Here is a 16,720-nt window from a genome sequence, read left to right on the forward strand (position 1 = left end):
TAGCTGGTATCCTGGGTGAAGGAAGATGGAGAGGTCCATTGTAAATGCTGTGAGCCCCCCCATTGAGGGAGCAGGCACCTAGCAGACGAGAGAGAGAAGTATCTGGACTATGTAGGTTTTAGACAGGAGCCTTCAGGTGGCTGTTTGGCAGGACGGAGGTTACTGGGCAATATAGCACCTTTGAGCACTAAAGAAGGTACGTAAACTGACATAATACGCAACAGATGCCTGTCAAGCTGATTGGGCAGAAGCTAGGTGATGACGACTGTTAAGTTTTACTGACAGAACCATGTTCTTCCATTTTTGTTTTGTCGGAAGTCATAATAACCTATGAATGTTGGCTGTGTATTTGACCCTGGTTTTCATTTCCAGATTTATGAAGGTTCCGAACGCTTGACAGTCATATTCCTTAATGTTTCTCAGGGGATAAGGATTTGATTAGATAATTTGCATCTGTGGATGTTACTTAGCAGTTTTCATTCTCGCTCGAACTTTGGATAACTCCATTTTATTACTGTTTCGCTCCTTCCATGTGAGCCCTGTAATGAGAGTATATTTCCCTGGTGGGCTGTGTTGTCTTGCGCTTTACTCCGGGAACCTTTATTAAACGAATAAAATAGTTGTCGCATGACAGTGGAGATATACAATTAATGGCCCTGTAACCGTTCTGAAATGGAAAAACATAGCAATGCATCTCTGGTGAAATTTGAGAGACCTTCATCCTTCTTGGTGATGGAAAAAGTACATCCTTACTCTCTGTACAACCCTGCTGCTGTACCTCATGGATTTATTTCATCAATCCGATGACCACTTTTGCCGATACTGTCTGGCTGTTGTTGCCATTATAACGCCATCTATCACATCTCATTTCCAGTTAAAGGTTGGAGACTTTTGGAAGGCAATTATCTTGAGCCAAAGTACCACAGCCCCATGTTTAAGGAAATGGGATAGCATCACATGCACATGCACATGTGCACACACACACACTTACACGCACGCACACACACACACACCAATCTGTGTGTGTGACCATGTGTGTGCATGCATGTGTGTGTCTGTGTGTTTGTGCATGTGTTTGTGTGTGTTGTGTGTGTGTGTGTGTGTGCGTGTGCATGTGTGTGCATGCGTGTGCGTGTGTGTGTCTGTGTGTGTGTGCATGTGTGTGTGTGTGTGTGTGTGTGTGTGTGTGCATGTGTGTGTGTGTGTGTGTTTGTGTGTGTGTGTATATGTGTGTGTGTGCGTGCGTGTGCGCATGCGTGTGTGTGCATGCGTGTGCGTGTTTGTGTGTGTGTGTGTGGGGTGGGGGTGCTTTTATTAGATTCAACCTCCACCACATAATCACACATCCAGTTGATGGAATGAAAGACTCATTGCTGTCAATTATTTATTTATCTTCCCAGACAAAATTCAATATGGACCTGCAGAAATTAGCCTCAAATGTGATAAATGTCTTGTCAAAGGAAGTTATGGAGAACTTGTTCAACACCGGGCCTGAGGAGCAGGCGACGCGATGAAGCACTCCTGAAAGCTGATTAAACAATGTATCTCCTCTCGCTGCCCTTGGTGCATTAGCCACTTGATCTATAGACAACACAGCTCAAACTCGAGCTTGCTATAAAGCGACAGATTGTTGGAGGTTTACATACGATACGAAGTATGGCCAATGCTGTGCGAGCGTTTGGAACATATGGCATGCTGCCACATGCAATTTCAGTGCTGGAAGGAAAACATCAGGATGACAGCTGCTCTCAGGAGACCAAAGGCATTATTTTTTGCAAAGGGAAAAACACTAAAAATATTTCCTATTACAGGATCCATGTTGCGTCGGTAATCCCCAGGGGTGGGATTGGACACAAAGTCATCCCTGGCATTTTGGATGAGACTGGCGGGCTCATCACATAGGATGGCAGCCACATTTTCAGTCTCTGGAATGTGTCCAGGCCAACAGTATAACCCTTTAAAACGACATGCCTTAAAACATGCAATATGTTAGCTGGAATCTGTAAGGCTGTAATACATGAACATATGCATATGGATATGTATGTGCTCTTCCACTCCATCACAATATTGACAGATGTCCGGTGACTCACTTTTCATGTGGGTAAGGGGTGGGTTTTTTTTCCTGGTGTATTGGCACAACAGCCAAGTGACAAATGATTCATTTCTGTACATTTCTTAAATAATCGTAAGTACTGGTACATACAGTAAAAACTCTAAACCAAAATGTATGACATCATATCCTAGAAATGATCAATACCAAAAAAGGAGGAATTTGTCTTGTCCTTTTAAGTGAAGCGGTATCGGCTTTCAGAGTTACAGACCGTTTTATACGATAGTGTTCTATTACACAGACTTGAACACTGGGTAGGTCTTTCTGTCAGGCTGGATGAGATCTTACTTACAGTTCAGAACCGTTCATGTGTCTATTGGAAACTTAACCTCAACATCTACAACGCTAACTTGTGGTGCCCCTCAAGGATTAATACTTGGCCCTCTTTTATTTTGATCAAGTTGTATGCTCCCACTAGGCCAACTCATAACGAAACACTCCTTTTTGTACCATTCCTATGCAGATGACACACAGATCTATTTAGATTTGTTACCTAATTATTTTACCTCTCAGTTTAATCACTGTACAGTTTATTAAAGTTTAATTTTGTTTTAATATTGTAAAAAAAATGCACACCATGCTTACGTTGTTTTAATTTCGTTTTTACCATCTTGTATTTTTTCTTGACTCCATATGAAGATGGTTTTATTTTTTATTTCTTATTTTTTGTTGTTTGTGAAGCTCATTGGGTTGCCTTTCTGTGTATTTCAGTGTGTGGAGATTTGTTCAATTGGCATTGAATGACCCAACAAAATTGAATGGCTTGATTATACTAGCCAGTAAGTGTGGTGTGTGGTTTCAGAAAACTGTTAATTTCCAAAACTTTTTCTTGTTGTACTGTATGTCTAATGATGTTGCATAATATTTCGGTGTCAAAGTACAGTACTCTGGACGTACAATTGAAGAACCTGACTCCGTTGACTTAAGTTCACTATTCGATGGCTAGGTAACTCTTGCGCCAATATTTAGCTGAAAGTTTTATATAAGCAAGACCAATTGGAAACAGGTTGGTGTATAGTAATGTGATTGAGTCAGTCCAGCAGTGCCAATGGGGTGACTGATCTTGCGGTTCTATCGGCCACTCAGCTCAATATACATACATAGACTTGTCATGACTTGTCAGCCCCAAAATAACACGTTGACTCAATGGAAAAATGCCCGTTTTGCCAGATGGCCTGTCGAACCTTTGTAATGACTAGTAACAGACAGATAGATAGTGGTAACAAAGACACAGTCAGCATCCAGGTGGTGCTCTCTCCTCTGAGCCCTGTTGGAGTGCAGTTTCCAAGGCAACTGTTTTAGTTTATACAGCCCGCAATCCATCATCACGCCTCACACTCCCCGGGTCGTGCAAGACATCGCACCATTCGACCCAAACCCTCTCTCACAAAACCTGCCGCTGTCTGAGGGCTGAGGCACTCAGACAGGCACTAACACGTGGGGCACACAGACAGACAGACAGGACAGACATGCACACACACACACCCAGGGCCACCGACAGGGTGGGGACAAAGGGGTATGTTGTCCCGGGCCCAGGGAGAAAGGGGGGGGGCAGTATTGGGTCCCCATTACATTGTATTTATTGGGTAATGGGCCCGTTCAGATGACTTTGGCCCGGGCCCAGCAGAAGCTGTCAGCGGCCCTGCACACACCCACAAACATGGACACAATGAATGGCTCAACAGATTTACTGCAACTTCTCAGACTATCCTTGAACTTGGAGACAAATGATGATGATGGACAAAATACAGAAACCATCATGTCACGTGTTGGCCAGCCATATCCATGAAATACTTTACCTAAAGCAGCACTATCATCATGTTGGAGTTATAAAAGCATCTTGTATACTTGCACACACATGCACAAAGACACACTCACACACACAGGGAAGCCGGCAGAAGGGGTCACTTGTCTTGGGCCCAGGAAGAGAGGGGGCTCAGAATTGGATCCGCGGCCCTGCACACACACACACACACACACACACACACATACACACACACACATACACACACACACACACACACGTGTGCGCGCATACACACACGCACACACACACACGCACACACACACACAGACACTTATCTACACACACATGAGGAGGTGCATGGAAAAAGCGGTCTGTTTTGAGGAGTGTGCAGGAGTGAAAGCAAGGCCAATGTTGGGTGGTGAAGGCCACACGCTGTGGGGGGGGGGGGGGGGGTATGTCTGTCTGACGCCATGGAACACAGCCCTGTGTGTTGTAAGTGTGAACAACTCATGGTGGGGGCTGTGTGTGTGTGTGTGTGTGTGTGTGTGTGTGTGTGTGTGTGTGTGTGTGTGTGTGTGTGTGTGTGTGTGTGTGTGTGTGTGTGTGTGTGTGTGTGTGTGTGTGTGTGTGTGTGTTTTAGTGTGTGTGTATGTGTGTGTGCCTCTATGTGTCTGTTTGTCTGTGGTACACGTGTGTGTGTGTGTGTGTGTGTGTGTGTGTGTGTGTGTGTGTGTGTGTGTGTGTGTGTGTGTGTGTGTGTGTGTGTGTGTGTGTGTGTGTGTGTGTGTGTGTGTGTGTGTTTGTTTTGGTGAGTGTGTGTGTGTGTTTTAGTGTGTGTGTATGTGTGTGTGCCTCTATGTGTCTGTTTGTCTGTGGTACATGTGTGTGTGTGTGTGTGTGTGTGTGTGTGTGTGTGTGTGTGTGTGTGTGTGTGTGTGTGTGTGTGTGTGTGTGTGTGTGTGTGTGTGTGTGTGTGTGTGCTTGAGTGCGTGCACGTGTGTGTATTTGGGGGTTGCTGGGGGTTCATCTCCCAAAGGGCAATGGGGATGGGGGCCAGACATTTCCCCAAGGACAGAGGGGGGTGGGCTTTTTTAAATAAAAAGATGCAGTGATTATTTCCTGTTGTGTGTGTGAGTGTGTGTGTGCCAATTCCAATCCAAACCCCCACCCCAGCGCCCCCTTGCACCCGCCCTCAAAGCACAGCACCTGGGACCACACTCTCCCAGGAGGCCCATGTTTGGGCGTGGCTCTGTGTCTGCTACGCGTGTGTCCCTAGCAATCAGCAAAGCCAAACACGCCTGATGAGCTGACGGGAGCTAGTGGGGCATGACCAATAGCAGTGCTGTTATGTGCAGCACATATGTAGATGCTATCCATCACCCATAACGTCATTCGTTAAGGGGGGGATGTGTAATCGGTATGCATATTGCTTATGTAATATGTTAATTAAATTACTTTTTTTCATTAATTTATACGGTGCCACCAACCACAGCCATTGGGCCCTAATAAATGATGAACAAAGTCCACAGTATGACTTTTAACAGAGCAATTTAATAAGGAATAGCATGACAGCTGGTGGGTCCAGTCAGTGCTACCCTACCCTAATGCTACGTGCGATATGATTTCTGGAGACATTTAACTTTTGTAGTTATCTGCATGCCATGGATTAGGATCTGTGTCTGGAGAGACACAGTTCCATTTTTTTGTTGAATCCCATTTGTGTGCGTGCGTGTGTGTGTGTGTGTGTTTGAATGATGGAGTCAGACGATTCCTGTCCCTTCCCTTCTATTATGTGTGTGTATCAGGGGCGGAGAGGGGGCATAGGGGCCAGGAACCCCCGGCCTCACCACTTGGGAGGGCCCCCTGCCGGTGGCTTTCGATTGCCAAACATCTTGTAGAGGCCCCATTCTACGAAATGTCGTGGGCCCAACGCCTCTGACACATCTCCCACCTCCCCCTGTCCCAATACCAGTGCTCCGCCCCTGGTGTGTATGTATAGGCTATATGTAGTGTTGGAAAATAGGCTAGATTCTGAGGTCCTGAAACATAATGCATTGTCTTACAGCAAGTTGTTCAGGTATTCATTTGTGTTTGCAGGAAATTCTACAATATTTGGTTATGATTAAAAACATTAAAATAAATGTGTCTTGTTGGTGGGCACTCAAACCATTGAGTAGGCCCAATGACCCCATGTGACAATCATGGGATGCGGATGTTGAGTAAGTGCCCCATTCTTTTAGGAGAGTCTACAGATGTCATCAAAACAGTATTGTGAGACAAGCTGAAACCCAGTCATGTGATGTTTGATTAACTGATTGCTTTTGAAGGAGTCTGAAGTCCATAGAATACCCTGGAAGAACAGCAATGTGCATACTAACCCTTTGAAGTATCATTCCTTCTAGGACACAGGTTACAGTGATGTCACTCAGAAATTAAAACTATTTGAATTAATATTTTTTAGGAAGCCAGGAGTAGGTGACAATGGGAACGACTAACATTAGATTTCTATCTTTTTCAGAACCAAGGACTCACAAATATGTCAAAAGAATGTGCTGTTGTATGTGTATTGTTTAATCAAGTTACAGAACTCAGGAAGTCCACAGATGAGGTCATGAAGACCTAGAGTGATCAAATCAAGACCCACCTGGAAATGAAGACAACAGATTACAATCGACACAGACTAGGCACATTCTTGGTTAACTAACAAATCACGTAATTACTTACACATAACCACACCCATACACTCACAAACCATAAATACCAACAGAAAGGGCCAGTTCAGGAGTTCCTAATTTTGTTCCACCCGAACTCAATACTTGTTATTGGTCAAGGAGAGAAAAAAGTTAGGATCTCCGGAGCGCTTCGTATGCTTTCGCTGTTCCTGTCAATTTTTGTCATTTTTATGTAGTAGACTCTGCAGTTCTGGAAAGCTGTGGGGTTTACTGTGTATGGGCCATTGCTGGTATTCTGGATATTACCAGTGGTGGTCATTTTGTTATTTGGTAATTTTAGAAAATAAATAGATTAATTTGGCTTTTGGAGTTTTTGATTCCTTTGACTCGGATTTTGAACATGCAAGAAGTGTAGAGACCAAGACGGTAAACTTCAACAACTTGGTAACGGCCGACGTGATTCGAGCAAAAGGAATTAAAAATATATTTTTTCTTTTGAAGAACATTTTACTTTTCACAATAGGATTTATATATTTTTTTCTTTCCTGGAGGATATCGCAGTCGGGTGACAACAACGAGAAACGTGGCCAAACAACCAGGTAAGCAGAAACCAGTTAAATCAAATTCTGCGATTGGCTATTCCAAATTGTGTGTTGTTACTCTGTTGCATATGCCTCCTTGTATTTGACGGCGACAGCGAAAGCATCATTAGGCCTATTTGTTTGTTTGGTATTGTCTTTTACTGTATTACATGTTGTGATTTGCACATAGTCTAAGTTGGGAATGAGGGCTTTATCAGGTGTACAGTAATAGAGGAGTTTGGTGCTTCCCCGTGGGAGGATTGGGTTCGAAATAGCCCATCTAACTATGTAACAAGTAATTGCGGACATCAAGGTTTCCCCATCTGTTAAAAATCGAAGAGATCTGGGATCTGCGAATCTCAACTAGACAAGAACCTTGGAGGTTAGACAGAAGGTTGTTGAAATATCTGCCCTGAAAGAACGGTTGAATGTGAACGGAACTTTTTGCGGTCCAGATGGTCGTCAGTTGTGAATTTGGTCGAGTTGAGAGTGAGGGGCTTTTATCGGAAGTCAGAGGGCAGTTCGGTGTTTCCCCCTTGAAGATGAAATGTCTGAAAGGTAAATTTGGTAATAGCGGTCATCGAGGCTTCCTCAATCCGGTAAAAACAGAAGGGGTCGAGTAATCTCAACTGGAGGAGAACCTGGGGTTCATTCAGGAAGTAAGTGAGGTCTGGATCGGAGAGGTCTGGGACCTCTGGAGGGTCTGGGACCCTCCCAAAGTAGTTACTGATACGCATCAGGGAGATCCGCGCGCTGTTGAGCTTGGAGTTCAACGAATAGGCCTATTATTTTATTATTTTGATTTGTTTTCTTTTGGTTAGGTTTCACTCTGGTAATTATTGATATCAGGATTGAGCTGTGAACCTTAGTGTGTGGACCGGGTACCCGTGTGTATGTGAGAGCGTGTTTGCGCGAGTGATTGAGGAGCGAGTGACGTACAAGCGAGTACGAAATGAGCGGTGATTCTGCTAAAGGCAGGATGAACGGAGAAAATGTATTGATTATGGAGTCAGGTATACGAGAGAAGAATAAAATAAGGTGGAACACTGTTTCTGAACAGTGGGAGGAGATATTGAGAGAATTGCTTAGTCATGCATTGGAGAAAGAACGAGCGGGAATGAAGAATGTGTGTGTCCAACTTTGGCGAGATTTAAAATCGGAAGAAATGGTACCCTGTAACGATGAGAGAAGTCCTTTATTGCCATACCTAGAAAAGGCTGCCGAAAATGCTAGACTAAAATTGGACTTACATATGAATAAGAAGCCATCCCTGTTAGGAAAGGGTCAATGGAAGAATAAGAAGCATGTACTAGAAGTGCGTAACAAATATTTGCATAATATGTCATTAACATGCGCAGCGATGGAATTGTCACAAAGAAAGAACGAGCGTAGAAAGAATAGGCCTACAGTAAACTTGCCCCCCTCTGCCCCACCCCCACTGCCCCCATTGTACCAGCTGCCGCAATTCCAAGTCACCAGTGGTTTAGTCACAGCGGAAGTAGTAGGCCTACCTGCGCAACAGGATGATCTGGCAACTGAAGTGGATAGGCGGATGAAAAACTTGGAGAGTTTTGTTAATGAAAGCATTCACGAACTGAAGCGCACACTCGTGCAGAGTTGTAATGGGTCAATACATTCAGACATTACGGAGGAAGAAAGTGTAGGAAATGCAGAAGCCGTGGGCATATGTAATTCAGATTTAGTGTGGCAGCAAAAGCGCATACAAGAGGCAAATGAGGAGAGACTGATTGAATTGGAAAAGCTAATGGGTGAGAATTCAAGGAGAGAGTCAGATAGAAGAGAAATAGGCCTACAGGACAGGGAGCGACTTGACTTGACGCAACATGACCAGAAAAACGGACGCGAGATACGTAGGGACGGTACACTGACACAGGGGACACAGGCGAGTGAGGCGACTCTGACAGGCACATTGACATTGCACTCTACCCCCCAGAGATATGACTTGCGCGAAACCATGGCACGTAAAGGCCCGACCAAGACAGTTGGAATGTATCCGTTGGTGAAAAAGAGCGGAGTGGATGAATATAAGCCTTTTAGTTTTACTGACATGAATTCGATCCTGGAAAAAATGCCTTCACCCGCCGAAGGGGGTGCACCGTGGTTGTCCAAATTGACGAAAGCTACAATGCCACACAAGATAACGATTGGTGATTGGCGCGCACTGTTATGTAAACAAACAAGCACGTGGGAATTACAGATAGTGGAAACAGAAGCAAGAACGAGCCTTTTGCCAGATTCATGCCCTTTTGCGTTATACGCAACTGACATAGGCACTGCAATGCGTAAACGCTACCCAGTGCCCGATGGAGCAATAGCAAATTTGTCATTTACTTTACGAGAAGGACAAAACTTAACAGATTTTTTGACAAAAAGTAAGGAATTTTGGACAGACATAGCCGGAAACCATCCAAGCTCTGACAAACTGCAAACTGCTATGTTCAGAATGGCCATTCTAGAAGCAATCCCAAAGCCGGTACGAGAAACGATGTTAAATGATCCAAATTTGCCTTATAGTACCACCGAATACTGGGAACGCCATCTCAAGCACCACATGAAACAGTATAGTGCAAAACGTGAGGAAGAGAAACTAAGCACTGATACAGCACATGCACAACTAGTTAAGTTGCAATTAGCTGAGTCCAAAAGAGCGACGGAATCGAAACACTATTGATACAACTCATGTTACAACACAGCAGTCACACATTCTTCATCCAAGCCTGAAGTTGGTCCAATTTCATTAAGGGGTTAGGGACAACGTGGTGGGATTCAGAGGACGGGGAACAGGGAGTAGCGATGCCCAAGGTAGGGTCATGTATGGGGGGTGTTTTGCTTATAGTGGGACCGGGCACTGAGTGAGAGACTGCCAGTGGAATGCCTACACAACACGGAGGGCACTGCACCTACTTCAAAGCTGAAACCAGAGAAAAAACAAGCACAAGCACACCAAGCGCACACTGGAGCCGGAGCAAGCCTATCCCATGGACAATACACAAAGGGGATTTGGGACCTAGAGCTCACAAAGGAGAAGGGTTGGGGGACCCCTTCTGGCCTATGAAAAATTGAAAGACTATGTCAAGATTGTCTGGTAACACTACTGCTTAACTCACACCAGAAGTGACGCCCTTGGGTGCCATTTATACACCCATATCCCTTTTATCTGACCCCTACCACGTAACATTGATTAAGATGAAAACATACGCACAGGCGTGTTTAAGACAGTTATTGGGAATCAGTGGGACTGTTTACCCTACATCTACATTGGGCAAGAAGGGGTGGCTGCTGGGGTTGAATTATACACATTGCATTATAAGCTACACATAGTCTACCCAACACCACGCGGAAGTTTGTATAAGAGTACACAATACTGACTGAACAAACATAATTAGCTAAAAACACGATGGCCTTCCCAATACTCTCTGTACATTGATTTGACTGATGATTTTTTTATTGTTTGTTCTGTTTGTCACAACAGGAATAGGCCTACTCCTTAGACCTATGGATATTTTGAGGTTTTTATTTTTATTTTTTATTATTAAGATTTTTTACGATTACCGTTCAGACATTAACTGCGCGGTGTACCTGGTTACACAATTGTTGTGGGTTCTTCTGAAACAACACGGCGTGTTATTTCAGAAGAAAGGGGGAGATAGGCATATTAGGCCTAGGCCTACATGTGCGACCGTGACACTGGACTCGACTTAAGACAGACGAGATTTGAGAAAAGACTGCAGTACACCACACATCACATACATAGCCTACATTAAGGAAATAACGACAGATAACAAAGGGTGTTGGAAAACACATTGTTGAGTGTTGGAGGTTGGTAAAGATTGGAAGCGGTTTATGCGGCAATGAGGAAACAAGGCCATGGTTTTACAGGGGTTCACTATGGAAAAGGTAAAGAACGTTTGGCAGCAGTGCAAGCTTCTCACAAGGACATCGGAAATCAAGGATTTTTTTTCCACAGCGAACGTGCAATATGGAAAGGATTTGGAGAGAGCACGAAAGGGCGTCTTCGGAAAAGACGTTGATGCGAGTGGCCATTTGGAAATAACTGATGGACTGGTTGGGAGCCGTAGGCCTACGGCCAAAAAACTGATGGTTGGTAGAGGACATGAATGGGAGACCGTTGTCTCCGGGCTGGTAAAATAACTTTGGCAGAAGGTCTGTGGTTTGAAAGAAAAAGAAAAAAACACTGTTGCAATGAACTTGGACATATTGGTGGATTGTGGAATGCATACCCATAAGGATTTGGACCAAACGCCAAAGAGCAAATTGGTAAGGTTGGTATAGGCTACATACAATTATGAGCTGGGTCAACACTCTGACTCATGGTGCTGAGGTCAGTAAGAAACTAGGCAAACAGTAAGCCCTGGACCAACGCTAGGTTCGAACATGAAGATTTCGCACGTTGCAATGTAAACCATATTACGATAAACTAATTACTTTGATGTCAGATTTCTCCACACAGGTTGCAGATGGAAGAGGAACCAACGAGACAGGAGACGAGGAATTGAAATTGGCTCCTTCCAAAAGCTATTGAGAGCAGTAGACCGAACCGAGTTGAGCGAATTACACACAATAGGCCTATTCACCTTGAGGGAAAGGCGCACAGGGTTACATTGAAACAAGCTGGCGGAAGCGCAAAGAATGGGGAAAGGCATAAACCTGCAGCTTAAATGCATGCGGGGCACTACTATCACTAACACCACTAATACTAACCCTACTAACATTAACATGTTTCCTTTTACATTGTGGTATTTGATGATGCTTTATAATGAAACGGGATCCTACAGGAGACGCCACCATTCAACGTAGCCTCACAATAAGAAACTGCCGTATAACACCTCAAGGAACTGGTAGTGGAAAAGGGGGTCCCAATGTTGCGGAAATTGGTGGTATTGAATGGAGAAATTTCAATTTTAGGTTTTGTTATAGCAGGAGGATAAGCAGTGGAGGATTTTTATAATTATTATTGTTATTATGAATTATTTAATTTGTCTTTTACATATTTGTTTTCATTTGTTTGTATTTCTAACCCTTTACATTTTTCCACAGCCTTCGGCAATGGAACTCACTGTGGTTTCCACATTAATATAATGTCTTGGTGCAATGACAAATTGGGTGATGAGCAGATGATGTGGTATTCTCTTTGCACTAGGTTTCTGAGGCAAGCAACTTAGGTTCCAGAAATGGACAAGAGAAGTTGACCAAGGAAAGCTATGTGGTCATGTTGGTTACAGAGTTTAACACTGAGGTCTAACAAATTTGATGAGGTCATATTAATTATGACCTCACGAAAGGGACTGTTGGAAAATAGGCTAGATTCTGAGGTCCTGAAACATAATGCATTGTCTTACAGCAAGTTGTTCAGGTATTCATTTGTGTTTGCAGGAAATTCTACAATATTTGGTTATGATTAAAAACATTAAAATAAATGTGTCTTGTTGGTGGGCACTCAAACCATTGAGTAGGCCCAATGACCCCATGTGACAATCATGGGATGCGGATGTTGAGTAAGTGCCCCATTCTTTTAGGAGAGTCTACAGATGTCATCAAAACAGTATTGTGAGACAAGCTGAAACCCAGTCATGTGATGTTTGATTAACTGATTGCTTTTGAAGGAGTCTGAAGTCCATAGAATACCCTGGAAGAACAGCAATGTGCATACTAACCCTTTGAAGTATCATTCCTTCTAGGACACAGGTTACAGTGATGTCACTCAGAAATTAAAACTATTTGAATTAATATTTTTTAGGAAGCCAGGAGTAGGTGACAATGGGAACGACTAACATTAGATTTCTATCTTTTTCAGAACCAAGGACTCACAAATATGTCAAAAGAATGTGCTGTTGTATGTGTATTGTTTAATCAAGTTACAGAACTCAGGAAGTCCACAGATGAGGTCATGAAGACCTAGAGTGATCAAATCAAGACCCACCTGGAAATGAAGACAACAGATTACAATCGACACAGACTAGGCACATTCTTGGTTAACTAACAAATCACGTAATTACTTACACATAACCACACCCATACACTCACAAACCATAAATACCAACAGAAAGGGCCAGTTCAGGAGTTCCTAATTTTGTTCCACCCGAACTCAATACTTGTTATTGGTCAAGGAGAGAAAAAAGTTAGGATCTCCGGAGCGCTTCGTATGCTTTCGCTGTTCCTGTCAATTTTTGTCATTTTTATGTAGTAGACTCTGCAGTTCTGGAAAGCTGTGGGGTTTACTGTGTATGGGCCATTGCTGGTATTCTGGATATTACCAGTGGTGGTCATTTTGTTATTTGGTAATTTTAGAAAATAAATAGATTAATTTGGCTTTTGGAGTTTTTGATTCCTTTGACTCGGATTTTGAACATGCAAGAAGTGTAGAGACCAAGACGGTAAACTTCAACAGTAGCTGAGGTTATTTGTTTGTGTCACTACATAACTACTGTAGCTATATATCACATGACACTCACTGTACTGAATAAAGTGACATGAAGATTATATCATATCCTAAAACTGTATCAGAATGGTAGGCATCGTGGCCTGACTGAGGCAAAGGCCAATGTTTCTTTTTATTTTGGTAAAATTTAAATTCATGAGATCTGTAACTATTCCGTCTCGCTGAAGGAAACACTGTTTTTGAATCATAGTTTAATATGTTTAAAGGGACACTGTGTGAGTTTTTTAGTTGTTTATTTCCAGAATTCATGCTACCCATTCACTAATGTTACCTTTTTCATGAATACTAACCACCACCATCAAATTCAGTATTCAGTATTCAGTATTCATTATGACTGGAAAAATTGCACTTTTCATACATGAAAAGGGGGATCTTCTCCATGGTCCGCCATTTTGAATTTCCAGAAATAGCCATTTTAAGCTGCAAAAATGACTGTACTTGGACCATAGTAGAAAATATTTGTTTATTACTTCGTAAACTTTCATGTTAAGATCAAATTTGGCAATAGGCAGCCCAGTTGCAGTACCTTTTTTGACCATTTCCTGCACAGTGTCCCTACAGGTGATCTTTGGGAAGGAGTTCCTTTTTTAGAGAGGAGCTACCAGTGTCTTGTTATTGTAAACCTTATCCTATAAACTTGAACTTAGGAGCAGTGTCAGGGAGGACATGTCCATGTCGATGGGATAGCAGGGTGTATGGTGTTTGTCCGTGTGCATGAATACAGACTTTATTGTCATTATGTGAAGTTCAATAAGATTAAAGAATGTTGGAATGTGTGAGTGTGCACGTCACGATGCTTCTGTGTTCTTGAGTAGCTTTGTATGTGTGTGCATCACTCTGTTTCAGTGGAAAAAGGACGAGATGGAATGTCTGGTTTATTACCAGGATTATGTCATCTGATTAATTGTGAACTGTGTCAGTCTAACATCCTGTTTTGTGGAAGAGTAGTTCTTGTTTTGGTTTGTTTAGGGTCAGATCAGAATTGTAGAGCTCTGCTAATGATTTAGTCACGTAAATATTGATTTGATCAATTATTAGATCATTAGATCATTTATTTGATCTATCAGACAAATAAAACGTAGAATTGGACACCATGCTCTCTGTCTCTGACTCATCTTAAAAGAAACACACTGTATTTTAGCTACACACATAATGTTTTTCTTGTTCTGTTCTTTTGTAAAACCCAATGGCAATTAAGTCTGAAGATCATGCAGAGTGATATAGAACTGGCCATTTATGGTTCATGAAGGGATAATATAACACTTGTAAGCACCACTGCTAAGGGAAGTAGTGATATTTTGATGATTTTGTTCATTGCGATCACTTGTAATCACATATCACCCTGCCAATATAAACTGCCACATGCACAGTGATGTAAAAGGCCTCATTCAATCTGCTTTACAGCTGGATAGATGCATGATTGGACAAGATGTGTTGGTGGCTACATGGAGGACGTGCAAGCAAACGGACCAACCACTTTCATCAAGCCCTTCATGTGGATGGTGAGCAACCCTTTGTAATTAATTGCCTTACACGCAGGTGCAGCACGGAAAAAAAACAAAGGAAAAAGGAAAGGAAGGAAAAAAACAAAATAAAAACATTTGATGAAATTCGCAAATGTAATGTCCTTTGAGGTCCAGCAACTGTGTTCATTCCAGCTCTTCACTGAAACTATATGTGACAGACAGGGTTTTATAATTCTTGTGGGGTCTTCTGGAGATAGGTCTTCCCCTCTGTGCCTTCATTTGTATGCTGGTAGCATGGCAATAAAACCATGCCCATGTTAGTTGATGCATCAGGTCTTGACTCTGCACTAGCCGCACAGCATACATTTAGGTGTTATGAATTCCGCTGTCTGTATGTAAAATGCATTTTGCATGATTGACACATGGTGATCTGCCCATTTCTGTAACCTCTTCAGGATGGATATGGTAGAGAGAGAGAGAGAGAGAGAGAGAGAGAGAGAGAGAGAGAGAGAGAGAGAGAGAGAGAGAGAGAGAGAGAGAGAGAGCCGTGGCGCTCGGACCACTGATATTACACTGACAGTTCACATTGGTCTTGCTGCAGTGACACTGACAAGCGTGGGTGTGTGAGTGTGTCCAAGAGAAAGTGAGGGAGAGAGCTAGATATGTATAAAGGGAACGATTGAGAGGGAGAGAGACGGAGGAGAGAGAGAGAGAGAGGCCAACAGAGAGATAGAGACAGAGAGATGAGAGACACAAGAATGAGAGAGGAGAGACAGAGAGAGAGAGAGAGAGAGAGAGAGAGAGAGAGAGAGAGAGAGAGAGAGAGAGAGAGAGAGAGAGAGAGAAAGTGATCTGGCCAGCACAAACAGGGGTGAGGTAGGTCTGACGTGTCAGTGTCTCGGGGGCAGGGAGGGGTGCTTTCATCTCGCCCCAGTCAGGATGACGAATGGCCATCATCCAGACCAGGCAGTTGAGGTGCTGTCATCCTCCGAGCCTTTATTGAGCTGTTTGCCGCTGCCCAGAGCCTCCGTGGCCTGCCCAAATAACACTTTTCCGACCAAATACACCAATGTATTTGGTTTCATAAATTATTGGGCTGTTTTTAATAAGGCTGTTTTGAAATGTAATTGATTTACGATGTGTCCTGCTCTAAAATTAAAATATTGCTAAAGGTGGACTGGATACGAGTAAGCCTCTTCAATATCTAGGCCTACCTGAACTGAATGTAAAAGTAAAAAAAATCAAATTAAGAATAAATCTGAAACAAACACACACACACACAAACAAGCATTATGAAACCAGACTGGTCTTCTACACCTCAAGCACTCTAATCAAGATGCTACGCATCCTTGAGAGCGAGAGAGACGGAGAGAGAGAGAGTGCAAAAGAGAGTGAGTGAGTGAGTGATTGGAGCTTGGGGGTGGGGGGTGTATGTGAGGTGATGTGAGGTGTTTCCAGCTGACTGGCCATCAGGTGTAGAGAATCTCATTATTCCGGGTCTTGCTCCCCGGACGAGCGGCTGAATGGTAACGATGGCTGAGACTGAATTAAAACTTTGACCCATGTGTTAATTGTGCGTGGCTGAGCCTTGGCGAATGGCACCGGAGGCCCCAGGGGGCTGCTTTGCCAGGCTTGACAAATCCATGCACGCCACGGGGTGGAG

The 16,720-nt window shown here is 43.3% G+C and overlaps 1 long non-coding RNA gene across 1 annotated transcript in view; it reads left to right on the plus strand.

Moving 5' to 3' along the window:
- Positions 1–15,130, plus strand: part of LOC134465489 (uncharacterized) — a 29,648-nt gene extending 14,518 nt beyond the window's left edge. The window contains exon 3 of the long non-coding RNA XR_010038161.1: positions 14,996–15,130. This is a non-coding gene — a long non-coding RNA (uncharacterized LOC134465489). The remainder of the gene's footprint in view (positions 1–14,995) is intronic.
- The last annotated feature ends 1,590 nt before the right edge of the window (positions 15,131–16,720 follow it).

Source organism: Engraulis encrasicolus, chromosome 16 (genome assembly GCF_034702125.1).
Source record: "Engraulis encrasicolus isolate BLACKSEA-1 chromosome 16, IST_EnEncr_1.0, whole genome shotgun sequence".
NCBI classification, from domain to species: domain Eukaryota; kingdom Metazoa; phylum Chordata; class Actinopteri; order Clupeiformes; family Engraulidae; genus Engraulis; species Engraulis encrasicolus.